Source organism: Etheostoma spectabile, chromosome 8 (assembly GCF_008692095.1).
Source record: "Etheostoma spectabile isolate EspeVRDwgs_2016 chromosome 8, UIUC_Espe_1.0, whole genome shotgun sequence".
Classification (NCBI taxonomy): domain Eukaryota; kingdom Metazoa; phylum Chordata; class Actinopteri; order Perciformes; family Percidae; genus Etheostoma; species Etheostoma spectabile.
This window is the reverse complement of record NC_045740.1, coordinates 1,305,539-1,318,943: the sequence shown is the minus strand read 5'-3', so window position 1 is coordinate 1,318,943 and position 13,405 is coordinate 1,305,539.

Below are 13,405 nucleotides of genomic sequence, written 5' to 3'. Positions count from 1 at the left end.
CCCGGCCGGCAAGGTCGCTTTTTTTAATGAATATTTGCATTTTGTGGAAGGTTTTGATACTGTTTAAAGCGAGATTTAAAAAGTGACATTTTTTATCATTCTTATCATTTCAAGAAGGAGCTGGTCAAGAAATCAGATAGGATTATGATGGGTGTTGCTTACCATTCCTATATTGTATAATCAAAGTTGTTGTAACCATACAGCAAAAGTAAGATTGTTGTGGGTGCTCTAATGGGAAAATACATCGGCAGAGCAGTACACTAAAATGGTGCCACTTTCTAACAAGTCATCCTTTATAATGGGGTTAATGAATATGTTTTATTAATGTCTAATATATGATTTACTTACTCTTTATAAATAAGCTATATCCATTAATAAGACAAACATTGGGGTTGTTAAAACATCCTTTAACTGTTCAGTTTGTCTGGTTAACTGATCAGCCAAACAGATTTTTCAGTGCCTACTTTGTTTTCCTGTTTTAGGAGTATAGCTGGTAAAACAGCTCAGTCCTTTATTGTCCCCTCGGGGGACATTTTATTTGCAGTAGAGGGCAAACCCACAAACACAACAAAAAAGAGGACATGAGACAGACGTATATCACAATAATTACAGAAAACAACCACATACAGAGGACTCTATGGTGTATTTAGACTGGTTATTGTGTCCAGTTCTCCCTTTCATTTGTTCATGGTTACATGAAGGCCACCCAAAGCTTTGGCATAAATCCTAATGGATGACGCCTTAAAACACGATGAGTCATTAGGACACTGCAGACATTTGACACACACATGTTCTCTTGTGATTTTTTTTTGGTCAAATGTCCTGCCTATAGAGACTGCCACAAATACAAATAAGGTATTCAGGTGGGTTTTTAATTGAATGTGGTCCTTAAGAGCAAATATGTGGGACCTTTGTCAATCTTAAAGAATAATTCATTTCAAATAATATTTTTATTCATTAGCATGATTGCCGTACTGTTTAGTTCAAAAACATCCAAAACACCAACGTACGAAAACATAGTGGACAGCACGCAGCATGAGATGGGAGGTCTCCAGGCTGCAGCCCATACCCGACTCAAATACCCTTTTGGTCCTGATGATTATTTGTGAAATTCTACAAACAACAGCCTTTTCGAGTCTTGTATAGTGTTCAGTTTCACGTACAATGACTGAGGAAGCCTACCGACGAGTTCATAGCAACCAGTTCACGTGTTGAATTTCTTATTTGTAACTTGTTAGTGTGCTTTGTTGAATGGTCTCAATGTTTTATTGTTTTATTTTATGTCATGTGAATGCTAGTTTACCAAAGGAGTAACTTAGTAGGTGAAGTAATGCAGTAATGCATGAAGGGTGCATTTAGTTTCCATGCTAATTGTGTTTCCACGATGTTAGTGAGGAAATCTACTGAAATGGCCACCGTAACAGTGGAGTGTGATGTGTAAGACGAGAAGGCAGAGGTTAGTCATGTAATATCATGGTTGTAAAAAAACAATGGCAATCTGTACATCTTTTCCAAGCACAAACCAGAACAGAAGGCATCTATAAGTTGTTGGGGAGGGTGCATGCATTTTTTCACAATCATTTTGGTACTACTGGTTGAAGGGAGGGTCAAGTCCTTTTCAAGTAACGACCCTAAAACTCTTCTGGTAGCCCCTTAAACAAAAAACAAACAGTCCCTAAGTGACATTTTTAATGCATGACTTTTACTTTTAACAGAATATTTTTACAGTGAGGTATTTAACTAAAGTAAAGGATCTGAATACTTCTTCTATCACTGATGCTGGCATGTCTATTCAATGTAGTTGTCTCTTAAAACATCAACATCTTAATTACAGAGCAGAGACAGTGCTAAAAGGCACCAGCTCCACCAATCAGTGCTACAGAATGATGAACCTTTTGACCTAAATGACCACAGTGACCTCCAGGACATGTTACTTCAAGTTGGCATTGTTCACCAAATAGCTGAAGTTCTCACTGACCTCAGTGGTAGGCTGCACCAAAGTCTTAAGGGAACTTCTGGAGCAGTTCAGTGCTTCATTTCCTTTTCGACCGTTCCAAAATGCCAGGCTGGGAACTCGGACTGGTGATATTTTTTAATTTTTTATTTGTTTTATGTTTTTTCTTCCAATAGCCACTGAACAGGAAAACAACTATGAAATGCCAGTAGTTTGTTTATCCATTCATCATACAAATTAATGTCAAATGTTTCATCAATATTATGGATTGGATGTTGGCTAAAGTTGACCCTGCAATTGGAATGCAGACCAAACTAATGGTAATGATGTCTGATGTTAAGATTGGGCTAGACTCGATTTGCCAGACCATCCACATGCTGCAGGGCGGAGGAGGGACTGGCTAGTCCACACAGCATTCCAGGATGGGAGAAAAAGGTGCTAATTTTGTACAGGATACATCTCATCTGCAGTTTATCCTGCATCCACCATGTGTGATTGTGTGTGTTTATGTGTGTGCATCAGTCGCGGGGTGGAAAGGAGCAGCAGCCCCGCCCGCTACAGCGAACCGACAGGATTGAAACAGCAGCAACTTTCAGCAGCTTTATAGTGAAACAACGTTACAGTGTACCTTGATGTTAAAGTGTATACATGTTGGCAGGACGGTCTGAAATGTTTTGCACATGTCTTTTCCTGTACGTTTAGTTGGTGAGATGTTCGAGTCACACACATCTTGTCTTCGTATCAGAAACACAGAAATGAGGCCCATGTGGGACTGCTGGGATTATCGTGAGTAATGAAAATGCGATAGGGGCCCCAGCTGTCAATCAACGTCTTCCAGTGATGAGGGCCCCTGATTGGTCCGGGACCGTATGCAACTGCGTACCCTGTTTAACGATAGTTACACGTCTGAATCCCTCAATTCTCATTGTCTGTTGCCAATGTGACAGGTAGATTATCAGTGTTACCTGCAATTGCAAAATTCATCTGCATTTGGCGGCTGGTTGGGTGTTAATTGCAGAGATGGGAAGTACTCAAGTAGATTTTTCAGATATTTTCCAGATATTTTTCCTTTAATATTTATTTTTTTTGGTGACTTTTTACTTTTACTCCTTACATTTTAACACAAACATCGATATTTTCTACTCCTTACATTTTACAAAATTGGCTCGTTACTTTAGATTTGTACAGAAGGTTGTCTATCAGGTGTGATTGGGAGTGCATGTCGGAGAATAGCATGGACACGGCACACAGAGAAAAAAGCGAGAGAAAAGAGACTAGCTGTCCAGAGAAGTTGTCTCCTTCTGTGTTTTAACAGACACAACTGGGGCAAAGTTGAAAACCAGAATCAGCTGTAAATACAGTACTGATCTAGTCCTCACTAGCTTTGTCATTTGCAAGGCTACTTTCACTTTTATACTAGTATAGTATACATAGTATAGTAAGTAAATTTCCAAGTCTGTACTTTATTACTTTTGCTTGAGTAAAGAAGTTAAATTAGTACTCCTAGTTTTACCAGAGTATTTTTTAACACAAGTATCTGTACTTCTACATGAGTACGGGAAGTGAGTACTTTTGCCATCTCTGCTGGTTGTGATGAAGACAATTATCATGTCTTTACTCAGAACTTACTGTTTCAGTCAAATATTTGATGTATTTATCGATGTAATTAATCAAATTCATGAATTTCTAAATACCATGTCAACTCTTTTCTAAAATTTAGTTTTGTGAGTTCCACCACACATGGCTGAAACCATGATTAAGTCAGGCAGTGAGCTCATGGATGGACCTGAATGAAAGAGACTAATTGAATCACTGCATCATAGACCCTTAAAATCTAATGAAGAGTCTAAATATAGCAGAAATTTCCTCCGAGACAGAGCACAAGTGATGGCTGAGAGTTGTATGTCATACCCTCTCTTTGGACTGTTAACAGAACATGCTGTTAGCAAGAGTTAGGATACTTAACAGCACAGACCAATCTGGCTACAATTTACCAAACTGTGCATCAACTTCTGTCTGTTTTTAAAGGTATCTATTTCTCCAACTTGTAAGGCCCCCCTGTGACTCATAGTACACTGTCATGCTGTTGTGGTAAGTGCTGTGCGTCACTGCGCTGTGCAGCTCACCGTCAGCCACAACTGCAGAGAGCGAGAAACAACTCTGTCAACTTTAGTGTCAAATCATTTACTGTAATGCGAAACACAAACAGTGCTGGGAAGGATACTTTCAAAACATGTTCCGTTACAGAATACATGCCCAAAAAAGTCATTTGTAACGCATTCCGTTATGTCTGACTGACGTATCTGAGTGACGTATTCTGAACACTTGGATTACTTCCACATTGAATTTTATTTTTTATTTTAGTGAAAGAATGCATCAAATACTGCTTATTCTGGTGTGTTCTTCTGTTCCAACTGGCTGAATGTGTACATGAACAAACAAATAGGTTTTTGTATTTCTAGGCCCAAACTGCATAGCTAACCCTAACCCTTCAACAATTTAACCGCAGTTGTGCTACCACTAGTTCATTTTAGCTAACGTTAGCTAGCATGTCAAACGGGGCTAGTCAGTCTGGGGCTAGTATATCAGCACATAGGAGAATGTAAAGTTGCACGTCAACTAACCAGGTAGCTACCTGATACAACTATAAAATAGCAAGGTGACCGATAAAACTACAGCGGACAAATACCCTTGACTAATTAAAAACTGTACAAGCAGAGGTTGCGCTGCACAGATATATTTAGTTCTCCCTGTTCTTTCTTTAAATTAATGTGAAATGCTGTTTGAATTTCCAAGATAGAAACGCATTCCTGCCCTGCCCCATCTCTACCCTTATCAGTGATCACGCAAAAAGCTACTTTTTTCGTTTTCATATTGGAGCTTCTGGGAAATGCATGGAGTTGCCTTTTATTTATTTAGATAGTGAATAAACTCATGAAACAGAGAAGTATCATCATTAATCAATTGATTTCAACAATGTAACTGTATTCTACCAACTATTTAAATTGTAACTGTAACGGAATACAGTTACTCATAATGAGTGTTCTGAATATGTTACGCCGGTGAAAGTATTCCCCCACACTGAACACAAATGACACCTGGAATATGTCAGGTGTTTTCATTTTGTTTAGATTTTAATTCAGAAAACCGAGTGGGACCTCCCAAATGTTTCCCTCTCTTATGAACATCCATTTAGTTTTAAAGGGGATTGCTTCATGAGGAGACACTTATTCCTGCACCATTCTGTCAGATGTGATGAGTGTGTGAATTGCGCAAACGTTCTGCCCTGGGATCAAGTCTGTTTTGTATTTTCAGTTATTGTCTAAATTGAGTGACATACTATACCTGATTTATGCTGCTGTGGAAGGGACTGAATTGTGATTAAATTCCTCCTTAAGATTGTATGTACCTCTTATCCTGTATAAATATACCATTCATTTAACTGTCTGACTAAGAATCATACCAAGGTAATAAAAAAAGTCTGTCAAAAATACATAAAACTCTTGAGAACGGGGATGCCAATACTTAAATTCAACAAAAATAGATTTCTGACTAAACATAACCATAAACATGTTGAATCATGCTTTAAATGCTACACGCATGTATTGAAGAGCAGATGTTCAATGTCAGTAAACATTTTGCTGAAAAGTATCAACATTTTGTAACTTGGAAGACAGGTTAACAAACTTTTTTTGTTAGGCAAATAGCAAATGTACTCCGAGCAGCATAACGGTTCTTTCAATCGTACTTGCTGTTGCCAATTATTTAGCAAGTTAGAATAATTATAGAATTATTGTCATCAGTGCTCTGTGCTGATTTACTGCCGTCACATTAAAAGCACCACTTCACTGTCTGAGTGTGTTTAATGGTTTTGCCTGCAGTAGCCCTACTGAGTCTACCTGCAATTGGGAATCCAGGTTAAATTTCACAGCAAGGGTTAGAAATCTTAGCTCAGTAGTCTCCCTGACCCTGGGCCCTGTGTACCGTTGAGCTTAATCTCCCGTAAATGTTTTTTCTGTTTTTCTGGCCCTTTTGGAAGTTATTTGTACTCCACCCTCTTCTGCCCTTCTTCAAAAACCCCAAAGCTAATACATAAAAGAATACATTGATTTAAACAATAAAACAACTAACATATGTTTTCTAAGAAAAAAGTTCTCCAACTTTAAATATTTTTTTACAAAGTAAATTGAATGTTTTCTGTTGTTCTTTTGGTCCTCACACATGTTCACAGTTCAGGAGGCAAATTCAGCTCAGTTAGGATGGAGAGAAAAAAAAATCTCAATCATTCCTTGGTTTGTCCTTTTCACAACTCTAAGTCCATAAGTTGAAACTAACAACGGCAGCTATAACACTGAAAGTGGATTATTATTATTGCTAGCTACTGGGTAACATCAATTTTACTTAACTTTAATAAAAAATAAATGGAGCTGGCACATTTGTACCACTGTCTAATTTGAAAAAGATAAACATGTGAAAGGCATTTCAATCCAAAATAATTATTAAAGTGGATGACTGTTGACAGATCTGGGTGTGTCTATTTAGTGCATAAAATAATTAGTTGTGGGTCCAAGATGCATCGAGCATTTTAAAAAGGTTATTTAAGTTTTTGGTTCATTGTCCCCGTGGGGACATTAGGTTGCAGCAAAAATCACTTTACAAGCCATAAAGACAAGAAAACAAGACGAAAATATAGACATATAAAATTCACTACACATAACATAGACCAGGGCACTCATGCATGGGGGGAAGAGGAGGGTTCCAAACCAGCTGGGAAAACAAGAAAAAAATACCTCATTACCACAGGATCGTCATTAACGATTAAAGTAGGGCAGCAGCTTCAGAATTAACCACCTAAACGCTGCATCATCTGGAAAGTAAACTTTTAAGGACACTCATACCAGCGTTAACATTAGCCAGATTGTGGTTATGTGTGTGTTGACAGAAGCTGTGCCTGTCTTAACTCTGCATGTAATGTTTCACTGGAATCCTCAAAGTATTTTGATGGGTCTGACCTTGGACTAACAGTATGCATGCCCACACATCCCTCCCCTGGGACGTGTGGGTACATGGGGCTTTCTTTAATCCTTAATAAAAAAAAAAGCACAACTCTGCTCTAAACCACATGATCTAAGGACAATCTATCAAAGGGGTAATCTATGCTGGAGGGAAAGTGACTTAACCTGACGAGCCAGATGGTTTGTTACACAGAAACATCTAAGGAGCCGTCATTGCAACTGTTTGGAAAAGGAAAGGCACTTTCAAAAGAATACCTGGCAGGTGATTGGATGAACTGTCTTTGTCACGCCTGCCATTGTTGTTTTGAACGAACGTCATGGCTGTCACACACACATGAAGCACGCCTGTAGCTGCCAGTAGCTCCTCACCGGACACTGATTGGAACATCTCTCTAGTCCTAGTGAACACAGAGCATGCTGTCGTCAGTCATTATTTTCATCACAGAGTGTTGATAGCAGTAAGGAAGGATCGTTGTTGTCATTACTCGCTGAACAGAAGAAAACATGATGGTTGTCAGCTCAAGTTTTCAAGGGCTAGCACTCCACCAGTTAGATCGGTCATTGGGTCCGACTGCCCACTGGCCGATTCAACAACTCAAATCGGCTAAAATGGATGCCGACAACTCCTCCGATTGACAACGGCACCGAACAGACTAGAGTCATCAACCTCGACGACCGATAATTGGGTTGATGTGTCAGAGCCTTAAAAATGATCTTGAAGGCTGACTAGATGGATTTTCATGTGACATGTGATCCTGCGATTTTTGCGTGATTTTGTGATATTGTGAGAATCCAGCTGTGATGCAAGGTTAAAATCCCTACCAATGTCTGGCGACTTCTCAAGGCGAGTTAGGGTTTCTGCACATATCTTTCATATTCACAACATCTGCTTTTACAAAATATCAAACAGCAAAGTGGTATTTCAAGTCACAGCAAACAATGTATTTTCATAAATTGTTGCCAGTGATTGATCAAGGAACTTTAAAGGGAGATTATGATTTCTTATTATAGTCAGTTATAACCTCAACTCAAAAGAAAATAAATGCAAACTGGCTTTACAGGTTGCTTCATAGTCCCGAGCAGGGCCTGAAGTTAACTTTTTCGGCCACCAGGCACTGTGGCAGGTGGATACTACTGTAAAATCCACTAGACACAGACTTCAGCAGGCCATGAAATGCACAAGCATGCAGAAAATTCAGAAGCATTGTTATCAAACTTTTTAGGAATACACATTCAAGTGCTGTCAAATTATTAATGAAATCAATGTTGCAGTATGGTGGCCCAATGGTTAGCACCGTGGCCACACAGCAAGAAGGTTCTGGGTTTGAATCCAGGTTGTTTCAGGTCTTTGAATGAATTACGCTATGTGTATGTGTATCTACATGTAGCGGACCTAAAATAAATTACCAGTATTTAAAACAATATAACCATAAAATAATACTGCCTTGCAGTACATTTATTCTGTACTGTATTAAATCCAAGGAAATGGCAGACTTGGTTGAAGTGTGAAAAAAACAGTGGCAAAACTACTAATGAAACACTCACTTCTCATTGGCTACCTGCATAAGTTGCAGGTAGATTGACAGATTCACTTGCCAATGGCAAAATTCACCCGCATTTGGAGTGTGGTTGGGTGTACTGTTAATTTTAAAGGTCTTGAGACAGACATCTCTCTAATAAATCAGGACATCTTTGCGTGTGTGGTGTGGTCTGAAATATCTTATGAACCAGTTCAATTCAATCTTCTTCACACTTGGTTTCTTAGGTACACAATCTTGGGGTTTGGAATTTGGAGCAGTAGTTATTGGATATTCGTAAACTATAAATTAAACTAAATGACCACACAAAAATTGTTGAGGAAAAAAAAGTCTCCATGTCTACCCACAATAAAAGTCCAGCTTGAATTCAACCAGAGCATTTGGCTAGGAGGAAACCCAATAAAAGGCATATTTTCCGACACTAGACAACAAACAAAAGCCATACACTATATCGTATTAGGTTGCTGTGTTAGGTGGTTCAGAGAATATAGGACTCAAGTGCAGAGACAGCAGGCAGTCTTGAAGCTCAATATTTAATAATGACAATTCTTGCAACAAAAGGAGTCTTGAAGATAGGAGGCAAGCCACAAAAACAGAAAGGGCAAACACAGAAACAGTGGTGAGCAAACTCCACTAAACAGCAAACAATGATCCAACAAGAGACAATGACAGAACAGAGACTAAATACACAGGATAATGGGAAAATAAGGAACAGGTGACACAAGGGTTGGGAACAGGTGAAAGACATCAGAAAATCACAAGGGCGGGAAAACTAAAGGCAGGAAGTAAAACAAGACTGGACAGAAAAACAAGACTATCAAATTAAAACAGGAAACAGAACATACACAATCATAACATGCTGTAAGCTTCTAACATAACGTCATCTCGGAGCCGACAGGGCAAAGAGAGGGGGCGGCTGTGGTAGAGCGGTTGCCTGCCAATCGGAAGGTTGGTGGTTCAATCCCCGCCCCTGCAGTCATTGTCGAAGTGTCCTTGGGCAAGACACTGAACCCCGAGTTGCCCCCGGTGCTGCGCATCGGAGTGTGAATGTGTGTGAATGTTTATCTGATGAGCAGGTGGCACCTTGTACGGCAGCCACAGTGTGTGAATGTGTGTGAATGGTGAATGTTTCCTGTAGATGTAAAAGCACTTTGAGCAGTTGTTAAGACTGGAAAAGCGCTATATAAATACAGCACATTTACAAAGAGAGCAGTCTCACCCAGACTCACCCCGGGTCCGGTTGTTTAAGTGCGCTGCCAACTGATAACACTACTAACATTACTGTCTGCAAAATACCCCCGCAAATCAAATCCATACTTCAACATTAACCACCAAGCCACTAATGTATGGAAATGAACACCTAAGCTGAAGTGTTCAATTTGTTTATAATAATAATGACCAGACGGGACAGCACCGTGACTCCGTCATTGAACACCGACTGTAGCAATATCTTGTATGTAAAAACTGTCTTTATTTTCATTGTCTTCCACCTTTTCTGTAAATCTGTAATGTTCTCTGTTAGACAAATATAGTAGTAGGCTACAATGCTTTCCTCTGAAGTACAAGTACACAGGAAGTCAGTAGGCTACACAGTGGGGATGCATATTAAGTCATTTAGAGTCCTTCTGTAAGTTGGGGGGCAATGGTTCTGGTGAAAGCTATGAGCAGCAATGCTACAGGCCAAGCAATTGGTCCATTCGGTTTCAAACAACCAAGATTTAAACTGGGACCGTACTAGTAGAAAAAAAAGCTGTAGTAGTAGTCTGATCAGTGCCTGAATCAAACAGTGATTTTCAGGAGGTGTTAAGTGTAATCTAGTAAAATGAATACTTCCTTTTGAGAGTCACTGTTAAAGCCGTTCAACAGCTGGGTAAAAATCCAGCCTCCTGTGTCCTAATAAAGACTGTCAGAAAACTACAAGGATGTCAGCCACATAAAAGCGGAGCCCGGACTCAGGCCAGGCTCTGGCTGAGTCAAGCTGTGCCAGCAGAGACGCTTTAGTCCCAGGCTTCATTGTCACCACGTTTTCTGGCAGAATACATGACAGATAGCATGTTCCCATTATTTGTCAATCCCTGATGCTTTGATTAGCCTGTATAATTTTGTGTTTATTTTATCTTGTGATTCAGCATGGACACAAGGATATGAAGGCCCAGTCTCAGTGAGATACATTTTTGTATCGGAGCATTTCATCTCGGTTGCTTCTACTTCGACTTGGCGTTGCAACTACAGGAAATTTGCAAACACATGTACATACTCAAATCAACACACACATGCACACAACTGCAAAACCGGCTGTCTTCACTTGCATTTCTCATGAAGGGACAACTAATCCATCTCTGAAAAGAAAGACTGTGTGCAGAAAAAACCATGACCCGCTTCAACAAGTTAGATTTTTAGACTTTGGTTTTGAAAAGAGTTTTGACCCTGCAGATCAGCAGATGCTGATGGTCAACCTTTCATTCCTTCAACCAGAAGAAGTGAACAAAATGTGGCATTCTGTTCTCAAAGGTTGATCTGTTTCAGACCACTAAGTGGTAACTGCTGAAGGGCATTGGATTATTTGAAGGAAAAAAATCAGATTCTTTTGCAGACATTTTGGGTAGCTTGCTCCCTCCAGAATGAAGTTAAAAATAAATTTTATTAGCTGATCCCCATGCAGTCAGAGCATATTTTGAGGCATCCTGGCACCCACACACGCCGTGTGTTACCTAATTTGTAAGCCACCGGTACATTAACTCGTGACCATGAGCACACAGGTCCATGCGCACAAAATTATGCAGGTCCAAAACACAAGGATGGATTTCTGGAGGGTGAACCAATCTGTGGAAATATTATCTGTCAAAGAGTGACTGCTCTGACAGCCAGCGACTTTTGATCATGGCAATTGTGATTCTTAGTATTTCCCATTTTCTCAGTCTGACATAGGTTACATACTGCTTACAGACTGTTCCACCTTTCAGTTAGAACTATTGTCATCACTCAGGAGCCTGTATACAGTATTTCTAGACTGACTGAAATGTTTCCTTATGTTGCTTTTCATTTTTGCAAACAGTAAATAAATGTGCTTTTAGTCGTCCATCAAAACAGTACCACTGATTCCTACGGTGGCTCAGAAGCACACAACAGAAAACAAAATTATTCTTTATTAAACAGCTTTATAAAAACATAGAGACCTATCACAAACCACAAAACACAGATCAGAAAACATTTAAAATAGAATGAACATGAAAGGGAAAAAACAAGACAACCAATCAATCATGTTTTTAAATGTTAGATAAGATAACATAACATAAACCTTTGTTGTCCTTGCACAGAGACCCATGCAATGAAATTGTGAGTTCCACAACTGAAGGTGGATTGAAAAAAAAACAAGATAGAAAATAAATAGCTAGAAAACAAGATTCTGTGAAAGACTGTTCTGTGTCTGAGACACTGTGCGATACAGCAGTGTCACCATGTTGATCCTTATCTTCTCCTTCTGCCAGTCACAACTTCTTTATCTCTGTTCTTTCTCTCTAACGTGTCGTGGGCCCAGCTCCCTCCTAATCTAATGTTATCAGAACGGGCTGGTTTTTCTGGGGTTCTGTGCTACAAAGCTAGTTCAACGTACCCAGAATATCTTTTTGTTATCTGGCTTCACTAAGTCTAAAAACTGCAGTGGCGCTAACCTCAATTTTCCACCAGTTCTGTTATGCGTCCTGTTTGCCCCATGGGTTTGGTTCCGTCCTCCGCCATGCTCCGTACAACAAGGGGAGCATCTCAGAAGCAGCATCTTGCCGCCTGTCCCGCAGACTTTACTGTCTCTACAAGTCCTTTACAGAACAATCGCATGTGTCTTCCTGTGAACTCTATGCCTTCTCTTTTCTGGTGTTGTCCTCCAAAAAGAAGTCTTATTTTGCTATTCCAAGATGAATCTCTCGTTTTCCGTGGTGTTGTAGAGTAGAAATATACAAAATTTGGGAGGATGCTCTTGCTGTTCCACTTTTTGCCCGGCTGTCCGTACGCCCTGTGGCTCACGTGACAATCGACCTGGCGCGTATCTTTAGCGCAGCAGAGAGTTGCTTAACGCACCCTTCTGGGACGCAACGTGGTGCAGCAGGTGGATTATCAAGCATTGACTTGAACGGCTGTGATTGCTCACGAGGCCCACGGGACATCCGGAAAACATGGTGCACCCAGTAGACAGTAGGGGAAAGCAGTCTCGATAAGTCAACCTAGGTTAGGGCTGGGCAATATATCTCTATTATATCAACATTGAAATATATGGCTAGATATCGTCTTACATTTTGGATATCGTAATATAGTGATGACACAAAAGTGTTTTCTTGTTCTGGTTTTTAAGACTGCAATCCAGTAAAGTGATGTCATTTTCTGAACTCACCAGGCTTGCTAGCTGTTCCACTATTTTGCCTTTAACCACTTAGTAATTGTATCCACAGTATCGGTTAATATTTATCAAAACTCTCATTGTGTAAATATTTTGTAAAAGCACCAATTGTCAACCGTACAATATCGCCATAATGTCAACATTGTTGTATTTGGTCAAAAATATCGTATTTGATTTTTTTTTCCATATCCCCCAGCTCTAACCCAGGGTCTCCCAATCTAACCATGAGCATGCTCATATAAAGGGGCGGTGTTGGCAGCATATGACCAATTGCAAACACAGCCAAGTCTATTGGCGGCAGAGCTGCATATTTTACAATAATAATATTAGACAAATACAAAGAAGTTAAACACATAAGCCATCATGGCCGTTTACGAAGGGTTTTAGAAATACCGAGGTCCTAATACTGAGCTTACCAGGGACGTATGGGGGCATGATTTCCCTGATCTAAATATGTGTATTTTAAGAGATTTGGACAGCAAAAATTGGATCACATTAGCTTTAAAAC